This window comes from Notolabrus celidotus, chromosome 2 (genome assembly GCF_009762535.1).
Source record: "Notolabrus celidotus isolate fNotCel1 chromosome 2, fNotCel1.pri, whole genome shotgun sequence".
NCBI lineage: Eukaryota > Metazoa > Chordata > Actinopteri > Labriformes > Labridae > Notolabrus > Notolabrus celidotus.
The window spans coordinates 14,643,082-14,664,078 of NC_048273.1; the positions used below are offsets into that span (position 1 = coordinate 14,643,082).

The window sequence follows — 20,997 nt, forward strand, 5'->3', positions numbered from 1 at the left end:
CAACTTGATGACAGATGGAAAGAAATTAGAGGCAAAGTAGCATTAATATTCCATCTCTTAATAACATACAAAGCCCTTCCCCCACCTCTGGTACCACACAGTCTCACACACACAGTCTCACACACACAGTCTCACAGTCTCACACACACACACACACACACACACACACACACACACACACACACACACACACACACACACACACACACACACACACACACACACTTGTGTTCAAAGGGTCCTGTCCTGGAGAGCATTGCTGCTCCGTCTAACACAAAATTCTACAAAATTAAACCTCTCCCATCCTCCTCCCTCCTCTTCCTCTCCTTCCCTTCCCTCCATTTCTGCTCCCCACCTAACCCCCCTACAACCTGGTCTCCTTCCCTTCCTCTCTCCCTCCCCTTCTCCTCCCTCACACCCACCCACCCAGCCCCACTGCCCTCCAGCCCTGCAGCCTCGCAGCAAAGTAGAGAGCAATCCCTTGGTGGGTCAGCCAGATTAAACTGCCACTGTAATCCGCTTGGCTTTCACCTCCTTGTCCTCAGCTGAGGAGAGAGAGAAAGAGAGAGAGAAAGAGAGAGAGAGAGGGATGGAGAGGAAGAGAGGAGGGGTGGGTGGAGGAGTAAAAGGGCAGAAGGATGTGGAGAAAATGTAAGATAGCAAAGGACGAGAGAGCAAGAGAGGGGAGAGAGAGAAAGAGAAGAGAGGGAAGGATGGAGGGGGGAGGGTAGAGCTGAGGGAAGTAGCAAAATGACAACAAGGGCATGGGGGGGGGAAAACAAGGAGTTAGAAAAAAAAGGAGAGTTAGCCAGTGAAAGAGAGAAAAGCAGAGAGAAAGGCAGTGCAGTGCTGAATTAAAGGAGTATGAAAAGGAGGAAGTGAATAATGAATCTCATAAAGGAAAGATATTAAGGACGAATAAGAGTCAAATAAACGGTGTTACTGAAGGGAGTGATGAAGGACAGTGGGGTAATCCTGGTAGCAGGGCTTCTGTGGCGAACATAATGAACCAAACAGGAAGCTATGTGGAAGTGTGCCCTCGTATTCATGTAATGATGAAATTCATTTTGTGTGAAATTCGTAGGAAATGACACGATGCCCCTCATGGCCAATCAGCAACAAGCCCCTTGCTTCATCTTGTTCTGACCTGGAGTAGTTTTGTCTCCTCTTTGGACCAGCTAGTGTAATAATGAAAGAGATCTGTGGTAAAATGTGCCTTTAGCACGTTTCATTCACATCTCATGAGCAGTGTCGCATAGATCAAACATGAAGTCAAATGAGTGAATGAATAAGCAATGTTAGAGATAAGCTGGCTCCTGTTGAATGTACAAGGTTATAGATTGTATCGTCTGATCATGCTTGACTCCTTAATGCTAGAGCCGTGCTGGCATGGCTAATTTCTCTGCTATTGATTCCGACTTCTAAAGAAATAGTTCTGTTATACCAATGCTCTCCATTTTAACCAGCTACTCTAGGTGGTTTGATGTAAAAGTGTATAACCACTCCTTTGTTCTGACTTCTGATGTTCAATTTTTAACAAAATTTCACCAGTTTTGGTCTCCACCACCTACTGAGAAATATATCTGGCAGGTGAATGCTCTGCTGTTTTAACATGCTAGGTCCAATCAGGTAATGTACTGGGTAGGGTTGCAAAATTCCGGTAATTTTCAAAGTTGGAAACTTTCCATGGGAATTAACGAGTATTTATGGGAATAAACGTGAATAAACCAGGAATTTACTAAATTGAAGGTTGGCTCTTAATAGGGAACTTAAATATAGTTGGGGAAAATATATTTTAGCATGACCCTGACCAAAACAACCAGATTTCATGCAAGTACAGTTGAATATCTATGCAGAGCCAACCCCAACAAGGCTGGACAATGACACTGAAGAGGAATAGTTGGTGTTGGATGTTGAGGAAGTGGACATGGAGGATGTTGATGAGACCCTGGAAGAGCTCACTGCCTGAAAGGGCTTTAGCAGAAATGCAGATGCTAGGCTTGAGAAGCTTGAGGGAAGATGCTTTTTTATTTGCATGTTGAATGGGACTTTTTTGGAGGGAGAGCAGCTCTTTTCATTTAACATTTTGAATGGGACTTTGTTGGGATTGCGCTTTTGTTCATTTTTGAATGGTTTGGGTCGGGGAGATGAGTAATATTTAACTCAACATTCATGTTTTTGTTTGATAAAGTTCTACTTCCAAATAAATCTTTCCATTAAATTACCCTCAATTACCAGTTAATTCCCATAAATTCCCATGGAAAGTTTCCAATTTAGAATATTCCCAAAATTCCCCAGCTTAACTTTCCGGAAATTTACCGGAACTTTCCACCCCTTTGCAACCCTAGTACTGGGGGTATCTAGAGATGTTATATATCAAAAAGATGCCTTGTGGTGCTGAAAATGATACAATAAAACCCTTTTCACATACTCAACACTGAAACTGTCAAGAAAATGTCAAGACTGCCAACTCTGACAATTTCCAAAGTTGCTTATTATTAATTCATGTACCTCAAAGCATGAATTGAGGATTGAATATAATGTAAAAAGAACACTGCTGTAGTCCTGTGTTTACAAGATATCCAACTTCTCCCCAAAACTGAGTCCAACAATGATGAGTTTTTGCCTCAGTGCTATATGTTATTGGATGCATTCAATTGAATGAGTGGAAAAGGACTGGTGAGGTGAATAGAGTGTGGAGCAGCTTCATTACCTCTCTCTTAGCTGTCCTATCATTAAAGCCAAAAACAACTTTAAAAAAAGAGATTCAATTGACCTTAAGAGGCTGTGTGGTAAACATCAGTTGTTCAAGGCATCTTAACAAATGATCACTGTCATTAGTTTGGAGAAACCAGTTTCAAGTGGCTGCACTTCTTTTACTTGTTGGATGAGTTATCATCTGTGAGACTGTGTTGGAGGGACTTAATTCATTCTATTTAGCTCTGATGACTGTACAGAGCTTTATCATAAAACTGTTACAACCAAAAAAATGAATTGAAATAAAGACCAAAACCCTTTTCCTAAAAACTTTTCCCTTTCCACAACCAAAGGCTGTGATGGTGTTTTCTCCAAGCAGTGAGCATGAGCCACTCAATGAGAAACTCTGCTCTGATAATGAACTTAAACTGCAATTATGAATCTAATGGAAGTAAGATAAAACAAGTCAATTTGTGTGCATAACAGTTTCAATAAGCAGAGTATTACTGTCCTGCAGTTATAGTCCCATTGCATGTAATTGCACTGAATCTCTCGCCAGTAGACACATGTCCCAAGCTGTGTATAAACGCATAATTCCAATTTAAGACAAAGTCAAACTCATCGGAATCAAGTCAAGACACGAACCAAAGGAAATCACTTCAAGCTTCCAAAACTTTTAATTGGAGCCATATTTTTAGTTTGCCTGCTTGGATATATCTGACGCTATAGATTTTAAGCCAGGAAATTTGAAACCTTATAGGTCCAAATGAAGCCTCAATTGAACAAAAATACTGTAAAAAGTGACTCAGGTCAAACTTTAGTTCAGAAAATGTCACTCCAAACAGCTATTAATACTTCCTTGGTTGTCTTAAGTGACTTTTTTAATGATGAAACATAAACTCTGAATCATGTGAAGTCTCTCTGCTGGTAGCAAGCACACATCTAACTCTATCATCCTGTGTGTGTGTGTGTTGGAGCATGTCTGCTGGGTACACGGTAAGAGTGTTAAAGTGTGGAAAAGAAATAGAGTTAACAGGTATTCCCCTCCTCCTACACACTCCTGCCTGATAGAGAGGGGGTGATGAGAGAGAGAGAGGGAATGAGGGAGAAAGAGAGGGAGAGGCAGGAAGAGGCAGGAAGAGGAAGGATATCCTGCAAGGAATGAGCTGTGATATATAAGCACAGACCACTTCAAACAAGAAGCGGGGGAGGGGGACACTCCTGCCCCAATAAAACCAGGGGAGGTATGGAAGGAGGAGAAGGAAGGAGATGGAGAGAATGAAATTTAAAGGATGGGGGGTACAGTAAAAGGGGGTATTTGAAGGAGAGTTGGTGGGGATTAAATTGAATGACTATAGTATAAAGAAGAAATACAACACCACAAAGCATAAATGAGACCAACTAAGTACCTGAAGAATATACAGTATGGATAAAACCCGCAGGAAGGGGCTGTTCATCTGTAATCATTTATGCACAAAACCCCTTGAATCTTTCGCACATTGTTTGGGGATGGGTTGCATGTGTGAGCGTAAGCAACCATAATAATAAGACAATTCACCACGAACAAGTGGGCAGAGACATTTATATCATGTGACCGGTGGGAGCAGTAGGATGGATAAAAAAATCCAATGTTGAATACAGAGAATCATTTTCAATATGTGATGTGTGCACACCTGTTGATTTGCAGGTAGCACTGCTGCTATGTCCATAATCATCCTGGAAAAATTATACAATGACTTTCTCAGAATGCCTATGATGTGATGTCACGTCCTGCCTGTAATGCAAATGGTAAAATGGCTTTGATTCTGAAATGAGACCTGACCTTGAGCAGAAAACAAATCCTTCAAATATCTTTTTGACCAATAAGATGTTCATAAACCAATTTCTAACATTTCACCCTACTATGTCCAGTTTGACTATGAGAAACAGGTTTTAATGATCAGATTTTCATTTTCTGAATGCTTCTAAACATTGTGTGTCAGGAGCAGTGTTGCGAACTTAGCAAATTTGTCGCTTTATTTAGCGAGTTTTCAGACCCCTCTAGTGACTCTTTTTCAAAAAAGCGACTAGCAACAAATCTAGCGACCTTTTCTGATGTCAAACGAAGACTTTTTTACTGACGTGAAAGCATGAATCCTTCTCAATGAGCAGGGGCCGCTGCTGTGAGTCCCTCCTTCCTGCATTCAGAGCAGGCAGCGTTTATCCCTCTGCATTCAGACTGCAAATGTATCACACATGTACGAAGACACCGCTGGCTGATCCTACCTTCTCTCTCTTTTTGGTCCATTTAGATTTTTAATTTAGATTATATACAATAAAAATGTAGAAATGTTAGATTTGTTGTAGGCTCCTAAGTGTAGAAGTAAACATTTCTAGGGTGTTTTTTACTCTCTTTTAGTCTCTCCCTCAACTTAACACGTGTCTCTTGCAGCGTCCATTATAATTTAAATTATGCAAATTAAGTGATAACATAATTTAGTGACTTCTAGCGGCTTTTAGGACAGCCAATAGCTACTTTCCTCATTGAGGAGTTGGCAACACTGGTCAGGAGCATATAATGAATGATCTGTGGTTAAGTTCAGTTATTATTTTATGTGTTCTTGGGATTAAATTCAGCACCAGTTTCTTCCAGTGAAAAACATTTTTTATTCACCAATTTAAAGCTAGTGTGGGGAACTTTCATTTTTGTTGGTTTTGGCGCCCCAACAGTCGAACTGATACCTGAACTCACTGCTGATCATGTCATGTACATGTGTAGGTAGTGTTGTCTTACAAAAAAAACTCATCCTGGGGTTTTTAACATGTATCACTCATTGAGAATCAATGTTTTTAGTTCTCTAGCAATAAAAAATAACAGTACAGAGATAGTCAGACTTTATGCTGATGATGATCTCATTTAGTTTTCCTGGTGATAAAGAAGAATCATGTTCATTTCAGTCTGTTTCATAACCAGCTAAAAACGAATCACATGTGCTTTAAATGAGCAAACAACCTTGCTTAAATTATAGCAGGAAAAAAATTCAGCTTAAGCCACACACACACACACACACACACACTCATTAACATACACACACGTGGACACACACAGCCACCTCTGTGCCCTACTACAAGTGATTGATGAATTCAGGAAGGGGCTCTTGGGCAGAGGAAGTCCAGTCTGGGTCAGACTTCATTGACACATCCAGGCATGAGCACCATCTGCATGCACTCACAACTCACACACACTCCTCACATCTACATCCCCCCTCAACACACACACACAGGAACACACACGCCTACACTCATTTAGACATGTGATATGGCTCCTCTCATGCTGTTTACTATATAATGTCTTTCCTCCAGCAGCAGAGGGAGTGAGTAAGGAGGAGGAGGGGTGCAGAGAGTCAAGGTGAGCCGAGCGAGTCGGGCACGCCGGCGCAGCGTGCTCTCAACAGTTTTAGGGCTGTGTGTGCCATTGTGGGCCAGCGTGGGGCTGTTTTTGACAGCAGCCATTACAACAAATAATTGAACAGCAAATGAAGACAAATGATATGATTGCAGCGCACGTCCCAGCAGTCAATCCGCTATCTAGGTGGTTCCCATTCAAAGCCATTGATCAGCTTTACAACCTAAGTAGCTGGCCAGGAAACTAAATGGTAGCGATCAATGCTATTTAACAGATTATTGACTGCTGACTGGTTGCCTGAGATCAAAATAGAGACAGGGGCATGAAGAAGTAAGCAAATAGAGGAGAGGAATGAAAACACATGAAATTGGAATCGGTTCCTTTGCTTCAGTGATGATAAATGGGGTAGAAAAACACTAAAGCAGCAGAGAGCGAGGAGGGGAGAGGGTGCATTTGTGCCTGTGTGCGGCTGTATGTCGACGATCATGTGCTTCTAATGAAGAGAAAGAAAGAGAAAATAAGGTAGAATGAATGATAGAAAAACAGATCAGTCTCTTGTTTCAAGCTTCACGTGTGACCAGATGGATGGGGTTCTTTTGCACTTCTGCTGGAAAACGCCAAAACCCAAAAATTCAGACCCAGCCTTAACGGGAAAAATCAGTTCCACGCTTCACCAAAAAATCAGCACAAGAAGTTTGCACTTCGGCAGAATCAGCCGCTACTTTCTGCTCCTCTTTGTTCAGTCGATCCTTGATGGAGCTTTCAAGTGGCACGAGAGCAGGCACGAAACAACAGCCGCCCGCACCGCAATTACATCCTTTTGACTGCATGCTCCTTCACGTGTGTTCACACTGTCTGTGTTTACAATGTACAAACCAGACCTGTGAGCCACCCATCAGCTTATCAGGACTGTGGTTTGGTGAGATTCTTTGTGTCTGTTTGGCTGTGAAACCAAAGTGTTGTCTTTGGATCCATCAGTAAATGAAACATGAGTATCTGGAGTGCTGGTTGATTTTCCTTAATGCTGAGATGCAGGGAATAGCAGAAGGGGGAAACCTGCACCCACATTTACGTGTGTGTAAGTGTGTGTGCCGGGGCTACGGGTGTTTAACAACCTCCAAAAGTCCCAAACCACTGTGTTTATTGTTTAATACACACTATACTGTGTTGTCATGGTGACTGAGCACAGCTATGGGGCCTGCGTCACAAGCCTTAATGTTTTTGAAGTATGTGTGATGTGTTCATATGTGAACTACACATGAGAATCACAAGTTGCATCAGTTTTAGCTTAAACTTGGTTGCTGTCCAACTCCGTCTTTGTGTAGATATCCTCCTATTTACTTTAAAATAAAACACTGTTTGTGCTTTGAAACGGCAGAAAGTGGCCAAGCTTCAGTGACTCACTGTGTGCATGTGTGAGCGTGGATACAGACTTAAATATGACTATAGTAGAGAATCTGTGTGTGTGTGTGTGTTTCTTTGAGACTGTGTATGCGTGTCTCCCTGACTGCCTGTGTGTGTCTGCCTCAGTGTGTGTGTGTGTGTGTGTGTGTGTGTGTGTATGTGTGTGTGTGTGTGTGTGTGTGTGTGTGTGTGTGTGTGTGTGTGTGTGTGTGTGTGTGTGTGTGTGTGTGTGTGTACACTCCCCTTGCCTTTTCTCAGTTCAGCAGAACCTCATTAATTCAGCAGGAATGGAAATCATTTCTGCGCGGAGTGCACAGGAGACAGAAAGAGATGGAGAGGAAGACGCGTGGAGGGGTGGGGGGGTGGGGAGGGGGCCACAATGAATACTGAAATTTCTTTATTTTTCCTTTTCTGAAAATAATTCAATAAAAAAATCATGCTTTTGATAAATAGCACTGTGAATTTTTAGTATCACTCACAAAGGGAATTCTGCGGATATTATAATACTATCTAATCAGACTTATATTATATTATGATTCAGTCATTGGTTTACAACTCTTGAGAAATAACACATGTTTAATCTCTGCCTTGATTAATCTCCATTGAAATCTCATAAATTTTATACACAAACAAACAGACTGGACAAACAACCAAATATAGCAAACGTCCAGATGGATACATTAATAAAAAGGTAATCTTCCTTATGTAGCAGCAAATCAGTGTCGGCTCCATCCCCTCCCTCTCTCCCCTCCTCCTGCCATCTCTCCGTCCTGCAGCCTCGCCACCAGACAATATGGAGCAGACAGTAATCTGGCCATGCACTGAGGAGATTACAGCATCCAGCAGAACAGTTCAGCACAGAAGAGAGCAGCACAGACAGAGGGAGAGACTCGGATCAGCCAAACCAAGTCCACAAGTAGGAATGTATAGTGTGTCCAACCAAACTGAGCTGCTCCAACTGTTCAGGAGAAACCTCTTTTTTTTTTCTTATGTCTCACACTTTCAGAGCGTCGGCCGGTCGCACACACTCCTTCAGTGAAAGCTGACCTTTTCGGAGTGCAGTGCAGCGCTGTGGATCTCTCTATTCCAAATGTCACTTTTTACAGAAAATATCTGACAAAGTAAAGACAGATCAGACAGCACAGACCAGACATAAAAGACAAACAACACATGGAGACTATGAGAGCAGGTAATTTTTGGTGCTTTGATTTATTTTTCATAGATCCACATTAGAGAACAACGAGGCTTAAATGACTGATCGTTCAGTAAATAACCAAACAGATGTGCTGCCCCATTTATCCAGTGAACTTAATCATGTGAGATATAAATAACTGATCTGAAAGCTTACATGAAGACAGCAGGGTTGAGGTTAGAAGTTCACACTTTGCACTTGTAAGTAAGGACATGATGTGGATTTTGGGATTTTCTGCCCCTCTCAGAAGAGTAAACCCTGAACAGTGGGCAGCCTCTGACCCTGTGCTGATCTTTAGATCGGATAAGCCTCAATGAAGCTCACTTAGGAAGAGAATGCATAGATATACATGCACACACACACACGCATGCAATAATGTAAACAAAGTTTTATTTTTAGATCTATTGTCTCTAAGGGGCAAAAGATAAGCTCTTGGTAACAGCTTCCCAGTGAGCCAGTATCTCTTGTTGACAATCATTTGTCTCTGAAAATGATTGTGTGTTTACACAGGTTATTTTTATACCATATAAATACTTAATGACAGTGTGGGCAAGGGTTAATAACAATAGCTTTAGCAAGATAATTATTGTGGAATCATGTGTGTAAATGTGTCATATCTGTCACCATACTTTGGAAACGTACAGGGGAGGGTTTTGAAACATGAAACGGATTTTTTTTTCCTTGACTACAATAGAACAAAATAATTTAAACTTTTTTATTAACAAAGCACAAAATCACATCAAAAGTCATCTCGTGAACCTTAGATAGATTATTCAGAAAAACCCAATTATAACCCACCAATGAAAAATCAGTGGCAATAACAACTTCCTTATAACAGGCAGAAACCTCAAGCAGATCCAGACTCATTGGTAGGAAGCCATCCAACACAACTAACAGTACTTCTTTGTTATTTCAGGGATATCACTTTGCCACCCTGTTGGGTGTGGCTATAGAACAGTTTCATTCATCCTTAACCTCACACTGAATTTAGATTTAGGTAAAAATACAATCTAATACTTGAACCCTCACTGTGGTTTATCATATTTTCTAATTGATACATTCCTCACTTGTTGCTGTTGGCTACTTAACTCTATAAGTTAATGAACTGAAAGTTTGAAGTGGAGCTGTGGACCCATGGACAATGAATGTGTAAGAGACGTATCTTAGTAGTATCAAAAATCATTCACCAACATTTATGTCAGAGATATGATGTTGTATTAGTGAAAGCTGACCGTGACCATGACCATGGTTGTGGAAAAGGTGCAACTACTGACAACACCAACCTCTTCTGTTTAAAGGAACACAAAAATTCAATTAAAAACATTGGTTGGTCTTTAACTCACAACTTCTGACCATCAACAACAATGTTGTCACCACTCAACATTTTGAGACACTCTCTTAGAATGTGAGTATGAAAGACAGATTTCATTAGAGCGACTGTACTTGATTGCTTCTTAAAATCAATCGTTCCACTTGTAGTCAATGTCTCTTTTTCTGGGAGAAAGGTAACGAAGAGAAACCAAACTCAAGGTGAGTCTTAAGAGAGTTTTTGTAAAATGGGAAGCAGAAGTGGGAGAATCTCTCCTGAAAGACTACAAGTAAGATGTGTACCTGAAACACTCGAAAGAGAAAGGAAAGAGAGAAATCACATCGTAGTTTATCTTGCCTCAGAGTTAACAAGGGCAATACCGAATTAACTAGGTAACTTGTTCCCTGCAACAGTAAGACATATCACAACATGCCAACCGAAGGACATCACTCAGACATGAGTCTTTCAAAGTGTTGACTGTCTGCAACAAGTGCTGTAGTTAACTTCTTTAAATGGGTTTCAATCACAAGGCTTTTTGTGATGTGGTTGACTGCTGACATTGATCTGATTCACTGCCCCTGTATTCAACTGTGTGCTTAGCTAGTACGTAGGTGGTAGCGATGTGATACGATACGTTACAACACGATGTGATATATTTTGATTTGGTATGATTTAAGACAATACATTACAATAAAATCAATGACCAACAAGGTTGAGGCAGATGGCTGTCTATCATGAGTCTGGTTCTGCCTGAGTTTCTACCTGTTAAAGGAAGCTTTCCCTTGCTGCTGTAGCTAGCTAAATGCCGAAAAGTGCTCTGCTCATGGTGGAGTAAGATGAGATAAGACTGAGTCTTGCTTGTAAAATGGGACTGAATGTAATCCTATCTTGAAGTTGGGTATTTGTGAATAATATAACAGAGTAAAGTCTAGACCTGCTCTGTTTGTTAAGTGTTTTGAGATAACATTTGATCTGAAATGGCGCTACAAAAATAAAGATTGATTACTTTATTTTATTGTAAACGCACTGGTAAAAGGTGTATGTGCACCTTTTTATGGAATGCAAGTGAAATACCATTCAATTTGCTTGTATATGGAGTACTTTTGAATATAGAAAATAAAAATATACTCAAAGAAAAAGATAGAAAGGGAGGGAGAAGATGAACAGATGAAGGTACAGCAGTAAAAAGGGTAGGTTTTGAAGGTGTAATGTTGGAGAGAGAGGAGATTTGAAGGAGCCAGGTGTGGCGGCAGCCTCAGAGGTAATCAGCGGGCCAATGGGGAGTCATTCTACTCAGAGCAAACGGGCTGCCGAAGTACCTGGAATAAAAATAATCATTACACCGCATTAAAGTCGCTGTCTGTAAATATACCCTGGGCAGCAGTAAAGCACGCTCACTGCGGCCCCCACCATTAGGACACTTGCACACCTTAATGCACACATATGTGAATATTCAAAATACACAAATGCAAATAAAACAGAATGCAAATTTTACTCAAATGTGAGAACGTCTCTCTGCACAAGTGTAGTGAAATCAGCGTCTCCCCTGCTGATTCTTTGCATTTATCCCATCATTACAAAGACTTTCAACAGAAACAAACTGTTTCCAGAATATAACTCAACCAGCTCAAAGCACATTCATTATCCCCCCTCTATAACTTATAAGTGTTATTTTAGCAACAGAGACCCCGACAGAGGCTCTCTTGCACATTTATTCTGCCTCTCAGTGTTGCTGCCTTTGGAAAATGGGGATTAAGTCTGCATTTAGAAGAATTTGAATTGCAAATAAGGCTTTGTAATTGTTTTAGTCTTTAATCCTTGCAGGGAGGGCCTCAGTGTAATGCAAAGTTGAGACGGGCGAAACATCTCAGGCATTCATCTGAGGAAGGACTGTGTTTGTTTCACCACTCGGTTCAATGAGACTTAATAAGCAGGGTGTCCGATCAGCACCTTACACACACTTGTGGAGACACACGTACATGCGCACACACACACATGCACAAACACAAGCGAGCACACTTCTGCACACGCGCTGCAACCCATGGGCTCATTGATAGCGCGGCCAGTTTATTTTGGTTGTGAGTTCGGGTGCCCAGCTGGTGCTTGAGACTGGTGGACTGGCAGACAGCAGACACACACTCACATTCAGGGACACACACACGCTGTGCCAGGGACACACTGTGCCAGGCTGCAATGTTTGCCAGAAACAAGCTTGCCCGCTGCCACAAAGAGAGGCTGAGGCAAAGGAGAGAGGGCAGTACTAAGTGTGTGTGAGTGTGTGTTTGAGACGCAGAGAGATGGAAAGAGTGGACAATGATGTGAGGAAGAAAAGAAAGAGAAAGTGATTTTAGAAAAATAGATATTGTGACAGTGTTTAAAGGGATGAAATTCGAACTCCAGGGTGCCGGGCAGGAAAGCAGCTCTGACTTGAGGGAGGAAGTGAAGTTTCTTATTAATTAACTAAGCAATTTAAAGCTGCTGCATTTGCATTTTAAGTTGTTAAAAAGCTATGGCCCCTGTGCTCGCTGGAGGAAATGGTATTGTAACTACAAGACTTGCAAAAACAAGCGTGCAACAAGTAGAAACATGAAGCAGACCACATAAAGTGACAGAGCAAAGTGGAGTAAAAGCTGCAAACTAACTAACTTGCTTACTGACAACTTTGGCATGAATGGACAGTGACAAGGAAACCAACTCAATGTTGAGTTTTTATTTAAATGAAGATTCATATTCAGTTTTATGGATAAACTTAATATTTAATGGGAGGGGGAAACACCCACAAATGTACATTAAAACTGGAAGTGTCCCCACATTATGCTGTGGCGGCAGTGATGGGGCTCTTATAAAAACATTCTTGGTTCCCCTAAGTCTCACAAGACTTGACTTGCTCACTAACTTAAGTTCAGGTAAGAGAAAGCCTGAGTTAAGGAAAGAGTTATTTTAAGTTGATTTCATGCATTCAATTTCACCCCTGAGACAACCTCTGGTCTTCCCCCTTGCATAATACATACACTTCGACAGAATCAAATACATTAATGTTGTTTTTTCTGCTCAGCTCTATGAATCCTGTTTGGGCCTCTATCCACCAATAACTTTTTTGCACTAGCAGCACCTGTTTGTACAAAACCAGTGCAGTTCAGGGCTTTATCGCTAAACATCTGAGCACAAAAAAGGCCCGTTGTGTCAGCTGTTTTATGTTGCCATTTTCACAACATTCTCAGTTGAAAGCAGTTCAACATTTGTTACACTGCTGCACACATCCATGTCACTTCTTTCTCACCAATGAGAATCAAGAAGGAATGGAAACAACTATAACTGCATTTGTGCTTAAACATAGCACCTTTTGACAATGTCCAGGTCTAGAGCTGCTGCTAATGCAAGGACAAAGATAATTTCCATTGTTTTTAAGCTCGAATTAAAGTAAATATAAATCACACAGAGCAATTTAAAACAGACTTAACATTGTCTATCGGGAAAGTAGAAATGGTGCGAAAGAGCTTTCTTAACCTAGCAACAGTAACCAGTGGTGAGTAGCCCTCATTGTTAGAGGACACAGGCCCTTAAATTCTGTCTTACTGCTTTAAACAGTCTTCATACACCTCTACAGAACATCTAAGTTCTTCTTCTCTCTACTAGAATAATTTGTCAAACTCTAACTTCCTAGCTGTCAGTTCCCAGACCTGTACGTAAGGAAACGACCATGCTTCACTCAAAAATCACACTTCTCCTCTTTTACAGTCATTACAGCAGCTCCAATATGAGCTGACTGAATTTAGGGACTCAGCATAAAAAAAAAATAAGAAGGATTTGGCTTCCAACTCCCAAAGTGAACCAACAGGAGTGTGTGTGTTAAAGATAAGTTTCACTCCCTGGGACCTGCCTGACAATCCTTGTAACTATCGTCAGTGTTTGAGGCCTAATGAAGAACGGCAGCAATGGAGTGCATCTCCAAGCTCTGCTTGAGAAAGAGCGCGCAGCGAGCTCTGCAGCTGGAAAAATAACTGGAGACGAGCACTTTGAAGAGAATCCAGAAACATAGACAACTTAAAATTGACTGTGAAAATTAGAAATTCTGTCTAAAATATTCCAATGAGTCACTTTATGTTGATAAATGAGGACAGTCTGCCGTTTCATCCAGGCCTTTAGACTCAATCACATCATAATTGCAGTAATTTCTGTCATTTTGTGCAGGACAGCATCATTTTCAAAATAGATTATTGGATACTGTAAGTGTTGAAGGTTTTGGAGTCACTAGTGCATCCAAAGGTGAGTAAGAGGACATTTGTGTACGTGTGGGTATAAGTCATAGCACAGTCAGGAGACGCAGGCTTGGCAGGAGAAAACACCACCGACACAAACTCCTCCGGCATGGAAGGTCGCCCTCAAACTTCCAACCCCCTGACAAATTGCTCACTTCAATTTTCCACAGTAAACCAGCTCCAGTCGAGGCAAACAAGTGTTGCTTTTTCTAATTATTGAACCATAATTTGTTTCCTGAAAATGACTTCACTGAAGCAGGAATTGGCAGCATTCAGCTGAGTTTCACTGAGAGATAAACAAATGCCCCCTGAGGAGTTTCCACTATTACCCAGAATGTAGTATTCATTTAAAGCATTACATTTTATGGATGATGATGCTGCAACTAAGAGGGCATTCATGGGTAACTGGGTTAGGGAAATTAAATGTGAATCTGCGTGCAAGTATTGGTATTTGTTTCTTCAATAACTTTGCTCAGGTGGATTCATGAAATTTACGGTGCACGCGCTTGCGAGATGCAATGTGCTCCCCGCACCAAAACTCAGATAAAACTGTGAAAAATGCAGACTTCAAAAAGAGTCCCCAGTGACTTCAGACACCTCTTTCTTCCCGCAGGCTGACACATCTCCCTCCCTCCCTCCTTCTCCTCCTCCTCTCCCCTCTTTCTTGCTCCCTCCTCTTTCCTGTCTCTGTCCCTGCTTTGTCGTCTCCATATGTCTGTCTTCATGTCTGTCTCTGTCAAACACAGATCCGGGAGCCCCTCTTTGCTCGCAGAGTCGAGATCAAATGCTAAACCCCGGCACGTTTTAAGGCTTGCCCAGAATGAACCTGCGAGGAAGGGAATCATAAACAATATTTGATCTTCCTGCTTCTGTCACTTGCAGACCTCCAGCCGAACACACGCACAGCTTGAGGGCAGCACTTTCAGGCTTTGTTGCTTCCCTCAGATCGGAGGAAAGGTATACACAGACAGAGGAGCCAACTGGCCTTTTTCATTTAGACGGTAACAAAGGTAAACAACGGCGCACAAAGACGGCGTCCTCTCGCTCAGCGCCCGTCTGCCTGCAGCCTGCACTCCATGCACTGTTTGATATTAAAAGACGACACAGGCGCTAACGGAGGAGGGGAGACAGAGAGATAGAGAGATAGACAGATAGATGGACAGAAATGGAGACACAATGCTGTGGCATGTGTAAGCTATATTTAAACAGTAAATGACCAGGAGAATCTGTATGAAGAAGACAACGCTCTCTCCCTTTCCCTTCTCCTCATCCCTCTATCCTTACCTACTCTGCCTATGTTAGATGTTATTATTATTCCTGCATGTCGTCATGTCGCCCCCGCTCTTCTCTCCTTCCCCCGAGCAAGAAAGCGGGCACTACTGGCACCTCGCCAGATTACCCAATCAATCTCCTCTGAGAGAGGCGGAGGGAGGGGAGGCAAAGGAGAGAGAGGGGGAGGAATAAGAAAGGGAGCACGGAACAGAGGAAAGGAAAGAAAGAGCAAGGGGGAGGTGGAGTATGATGATGATGATGATGATGGCGGGGGGTGTGTTGGTGCTGAAAACGACCTGAGAGGCAGGAGGAACGGTGCAGGATTGGTATAAAGAAAGGGCAGGACAAAGACAGAGAAGGAAGGGTTGTCTGTGTGTGTTTGTGTGTGTGTGTGTGTGGGGGGGGCTTTAAAATGATGCCAGGGAGCACCTGACACAGGAACAGGGAGTTGCGGAGATAGAAAACACACACATGAAATCACACACATCCAGACAAAGGCCAGGCGATCAGCGGTTGTTTACAGAGTGTGGCTCCTCCTCTTGTGCCACCTGTTACTGTTGTCCAGAGGAACAAATGTTTAACCCTCTCACAGGATCCCCGGGCAACAACCAACTCTGCAACTCCAGGGACAGAACCAGGTATCCCCTCTGTGACTAATCATGGTTGACATGTTGCAATTTGACCCGTTAAAATGGCATTAATCATCATTTGAAGATGGATCAATAATGACTGCATTTACAAAGAGCAGTAGTTTTATCCTTTAATGATGTCCATAAATGACAGAAAAAAGAGTTTAAACTTGTCCACAAACATTCCAAAATCCAGATGGAATTGGTCTTTATCTAAGAAAAAAGACTAAACCTAACACAAGCTGGAAGCTGTGAAAATTTGGCATTTTTGCATCATATTCAACATAAACAAGCAAGTTCTTTTTTTTTAATTTCATCTCACTTTTTTATTCCCAGATCCTATTCATGGATGATTTTTATATGGTAGCTTTTTCATATTTCTTTATACTTCCTGATATGATCTATTTTTGTACAAGCTCTGACGTTTAACAGAAAATGTTTTGATGCCCATATTCGCCTCCTCCATCTCCACCATCATCCTGACAGTTCTCATCAATAAGCCGAGAGCCGAGCGGAGTCAGTGAAGCGCTGCGATGTGAGTGACGCACTTGTGCCACTAAATCTGTGACACTCCGCGGGCGATGAACCCGGATTGGCATGAATCGCAGATGTTCGGGGTTACGACCCCTGGCTGGGGCGAAGCAAAATGTCTGCAACAACAGGGCCGTGTGTATCACTTCCTCAAAGACTGTTTGTATGTGTGTGTGTGTGTGTTTGTGTGAATGTGTGTGTGTCTGTGAGGGAGAAAAACAGACTCATTCTTCTGCCCACTTTTATGTGTGTGTGTGTGTGTGTGTGTGTGTGTGTGTGTGTGTGTGTGTGTGTGTGTGTGTGTGTGTGTGTGCACGCGCGTGTGCGCGTGTGTGTGCGTGTGTGTGTGCGTGTGTGTGTGCTCGCTCGTCAATATGTAGGCTTTCTTCATCACAAAGCTCCCGTCCTTTAATCATTCATATTGAGTTACTAAAGACGTGCCATGTTCTTATAATCAAACACATTTCCTCAACAAAGTGCTCTTTTGTGGAACATCCAAATTCCAGTAGAAAAAAAGGACTATAAGACGTGCGGATCTCTTTTAGGAAATAAACATGATTAAAAGGCAATGTGAAGAGGAAGGACAGAAACAAAACTGCGACAATTAAGACGACAAGAGAGACCACTTAAATTACTTTACAGAGGTACAAGACTTCAGGCTGTTCCAGCTGGGTATGATACACTGTCATCCCCCTCTCTTTGAGTGTGTGCGCCATCATTTGCATACCAGTGTGGGTGTGTGATACACACAAGCGTGCCTGCATGTATGAGTGTTTATGCGTGAGAGTTGGAGTGCTACGATTGCAGATTCACCATCCAGGGGTGAAGCCAACCAGCGAGAGGCCTCCAGTTCTGGGAGTGCAGCCAGGGCTCCAATCCCAGCATTCCCCTGGATTAGCTGTCAACCAGTCCCCAGATCTGAGGATTAGCACATTATATTCCATTATCTTCCCCAAACTGGAGAGTCCACAAAGTCTACATCAGCGCTCACAATGAGGGCCAGTAGGACAAGGAAGCTGAGTAAGAGGTGCCTTCAAAGTGGGGCCAAATTGAGCCAAACTGAGCCAAGCCAAACCAAATCTGTAACTAAGACTGTGCTCCGGCTCAATGTCGCCTAGCAACCGGATTAGTTCCAGGAAACAAATAAGCAAAGTGTATTTCTAAATATCAATTTTATAGCCAAGCGCTGATATTTTCTCTTTGTTAACCACAACAAACTGACAGCACAGCTATCAGACAAGACCATAAACTATGAAAGAATGAAACATAAATAAAAACAAAACTATTTATCTTGCACTCATTCCTCTTTCACTTTCACATAGAGGCGCGTGTTCCACTCCTGGGAGATGAGTTGTTTTTCACTCTGTGATCCATGGGGACCAGGAGACGGGGGGTTGAGGGAGCCGTTATCAGCAAGGGGGCCGTGATAGAGACTTGATCAGGCCGTCGGTCTGCAGGGACTGCGGAACCAGAGTTAATCAGAGACAGACAGACCCTTCATAACCCGGGGGATTCACACGCAGCAACCCTGACACTCTCACTTTCTCTCCTGTCACACGAACGAACACACACACACACACACACACACACACACACACACACACACACACACACACACACACACACAAATGGTGATGGTCACCGGGCAAATAGCGTGCACACATCTACTCTTGCATTTTAGAGTTGCGGGAGCCTCTGCCACACCCTCTGTGCATGCAAACACCATTTTCTTTCATCCCTTACTTCTTGCTGCCAGCTTGTCAAAACTGAAGCATTTGCAATCAAAAATTATACAATCAATGAGGATGAATAAATAAAGTATTTATAAAAATATAGCAGCAGTAAGAAACAGCATGACTTAAAAGCAGCATGTCCCTGGGTCAATCATTACCAGCTCATGCTGTGCTGCTAAACACTATTACTAGATAAGACCTTAAATTTGGGAGTTAATAAATGGCCCTGACTCTTTGTGAAAGTTGTAAAAATGAGACTCAAGAGATCTTATATTTCCATCTGATTAAAATTTGGGACAATAAAAGCATGGAGTCCTAGTTTCAAAAATGTCATGAAAAGGAAACATCATTAAGGTTCAATGCAGAGGGTTACATATGTGTCCTGACAACTCCTTAAAGGTCTTAAAGCAGAACAAAGATACCTCAAAAACAATTCTTATTCCCCTCTTACTCGCACAGCTTCCACACTCTGACCTCCTAACACAGAGCCAGGTCAAAGGTCACAAAACAGTCTGGATCCTTGAACTACAACAAAGTTATATTAGCGTGTTAAGCTCCCAGGACCTTAAAGAGTAACATTAACTCCAACAGATCAATTCCTTTATTTTGTTTATTCCCTCTACGGCCGAGAATACCACAGTGTTAGTGATCTTGGTTCTCAGCTGGCTAATTCATACAGTCAGAGACTGAAACACCCAGACTTTTCAAATGTGTCTTTTTCCAGCTGCAGAATGTGAAGTTCAGCCGTATATTGTCCAGGCCTGTCAAACGGCAGCCGTTAAAGAGCTGACATGCAGGTATCCAGCTGGCCTACCTCTGGAGAAAGGTGTAGGAAATTATATTGCATTTAGATTAATTAGACACAGTTGTCAGATTTAATTAACTACTAGGTTTAATTAACCATGTAATTAATCTTATGGTGGTCCAACACATGCACTCACACACACACACATACCCACAGACAGAAGCATAGACACACAAATCAACCCGTACCCACACACACGCACACACGCACAGTACATGCACAACAAATGTAATCTGTTTGGCTGACAAGTGCTCACACTTTTGCTGTCAAACCTCATAAGAGAGATCTGCTGAATGGATGACTGGCTAACGGCTAAAACAGCCTGAATGAAGAGTGGATGGTAAGAATAGCACCACTAATCCATTTCAGGTTTCACTCCTGCACAGGTGGAACCATAATCTACTCGTAGAATTCCTACATCCAGACAACATATGTGTAATCCTAAGTGAAATATGTTCCCGGAAACATGGTGCAAATAAAAAAGACAAAGTGAGACGTTAATGGAAATCTGAAAACAATCTGCTTTTACAACTCAAACTAGTGCTGCACGATATTTTAAAAAGATAATAATGTAATATCTGTAGAGAGTAAAATATATACCTTAAGATCTTTACTAGTAGACAGGTATCACTGTTGTGTTACTTCTGTCATCACTTATTTCTAACATTGTTCAAAAGTATGCAAGGTATTGAGAATCACGTAACATAACAACATTAGTACCCCGCCACGTCAAGTGAACACAAGTGGCATTTCCACTCTGATAACAACCAGCATACATGGCCATGAGTCGGGCCATGCAGGGATGGGGTGCTGTGTGGATACTGGGAATACAGCCACCTCATGTAATCCAACATCTGCCTCCACCACCCAGCCGACATGATCTGTGATGGCAGCAGCATCATTATGCATGTTTACACTCATGCGAGGGGTCATTTTACTCTGTGATCTTGTAAAGAGGTGCGCCACAGTGATATCAGACACTTCATTTGGAGATCCATCATGGAAGACAGGACACTGGGGAGTTTTTTATTTTGCATTGGGCACCAAAAAGTGGCAGCATGATTTGTTTCAGGTGCCTCATGTCCTGTGATGAGACTACTTCACATGCACACAGCCAATTTGCATCACTTAATCAATATATTATGAAGCCATAACCAAATCTGCAACAAACAGAACTGTTCCAACAAAGACCTTCAATTCACACAACAACCTCTTCAAAAAATGTGTGCATGTGTTCAATAGGTTATCGATCGACTGTTCCAACTCTATACAAGATGAGAAGGGTCAGGGGGAAGGCATGGACCCTGACCTTTCATCACCTGGTTCAGCCCCTGCAGCCAAAACTAGCAAAGCCCATCCAGCTCTAAACATGTCCTCCATGTGTGTATGTATTGTTGGTTAATGTGTGCATTAATGTGCTCGTGTGGTCAGCCAGCTGCTTTATGTGCTTTGACCCTCTTTGTGGAGCCTTGAGTGGACCAATAAATAGCCAGGCTACGCTGTGACCTTTCACCTCAGAGCGACAGTTCCGTTAAGACCTGGAGGGTCAGAGGTCAGCGTATGAGGAAGTGTGGCCAGCAGATGAGCTACAGTGGCATACAAATGGAAGAAAAGTGATATCTAATCAAGGTAAGTCTTGTGAAGGGAAGCAGGAAGACTATAAGACTTTGAAACATTAAAAGATAGAAGTCTAAGGGCATTTCCATAAAATATACAAGCAGTGTTCATAACTGTTCCATTTTTAAACCCGCAACGTCTGGCTCTAAGTCTGTCCCATGCTG

The 20,997-nt window shown here is 42.2% G+C and overlaps 1 protein-coding gene across 2 annotated transcripts in view; it reads right to left on the minus strand.

The window, feature by feature from the left end:
- ssbp4 (single stranded DNA binding protein 4) overlaps positions 1-20,997 on the minus strand; it is a 102,360-nt gene that overhangs the window by 54,793 nt on the left and 26,570 nt on the right. The window lies entirely within an intron of this gene.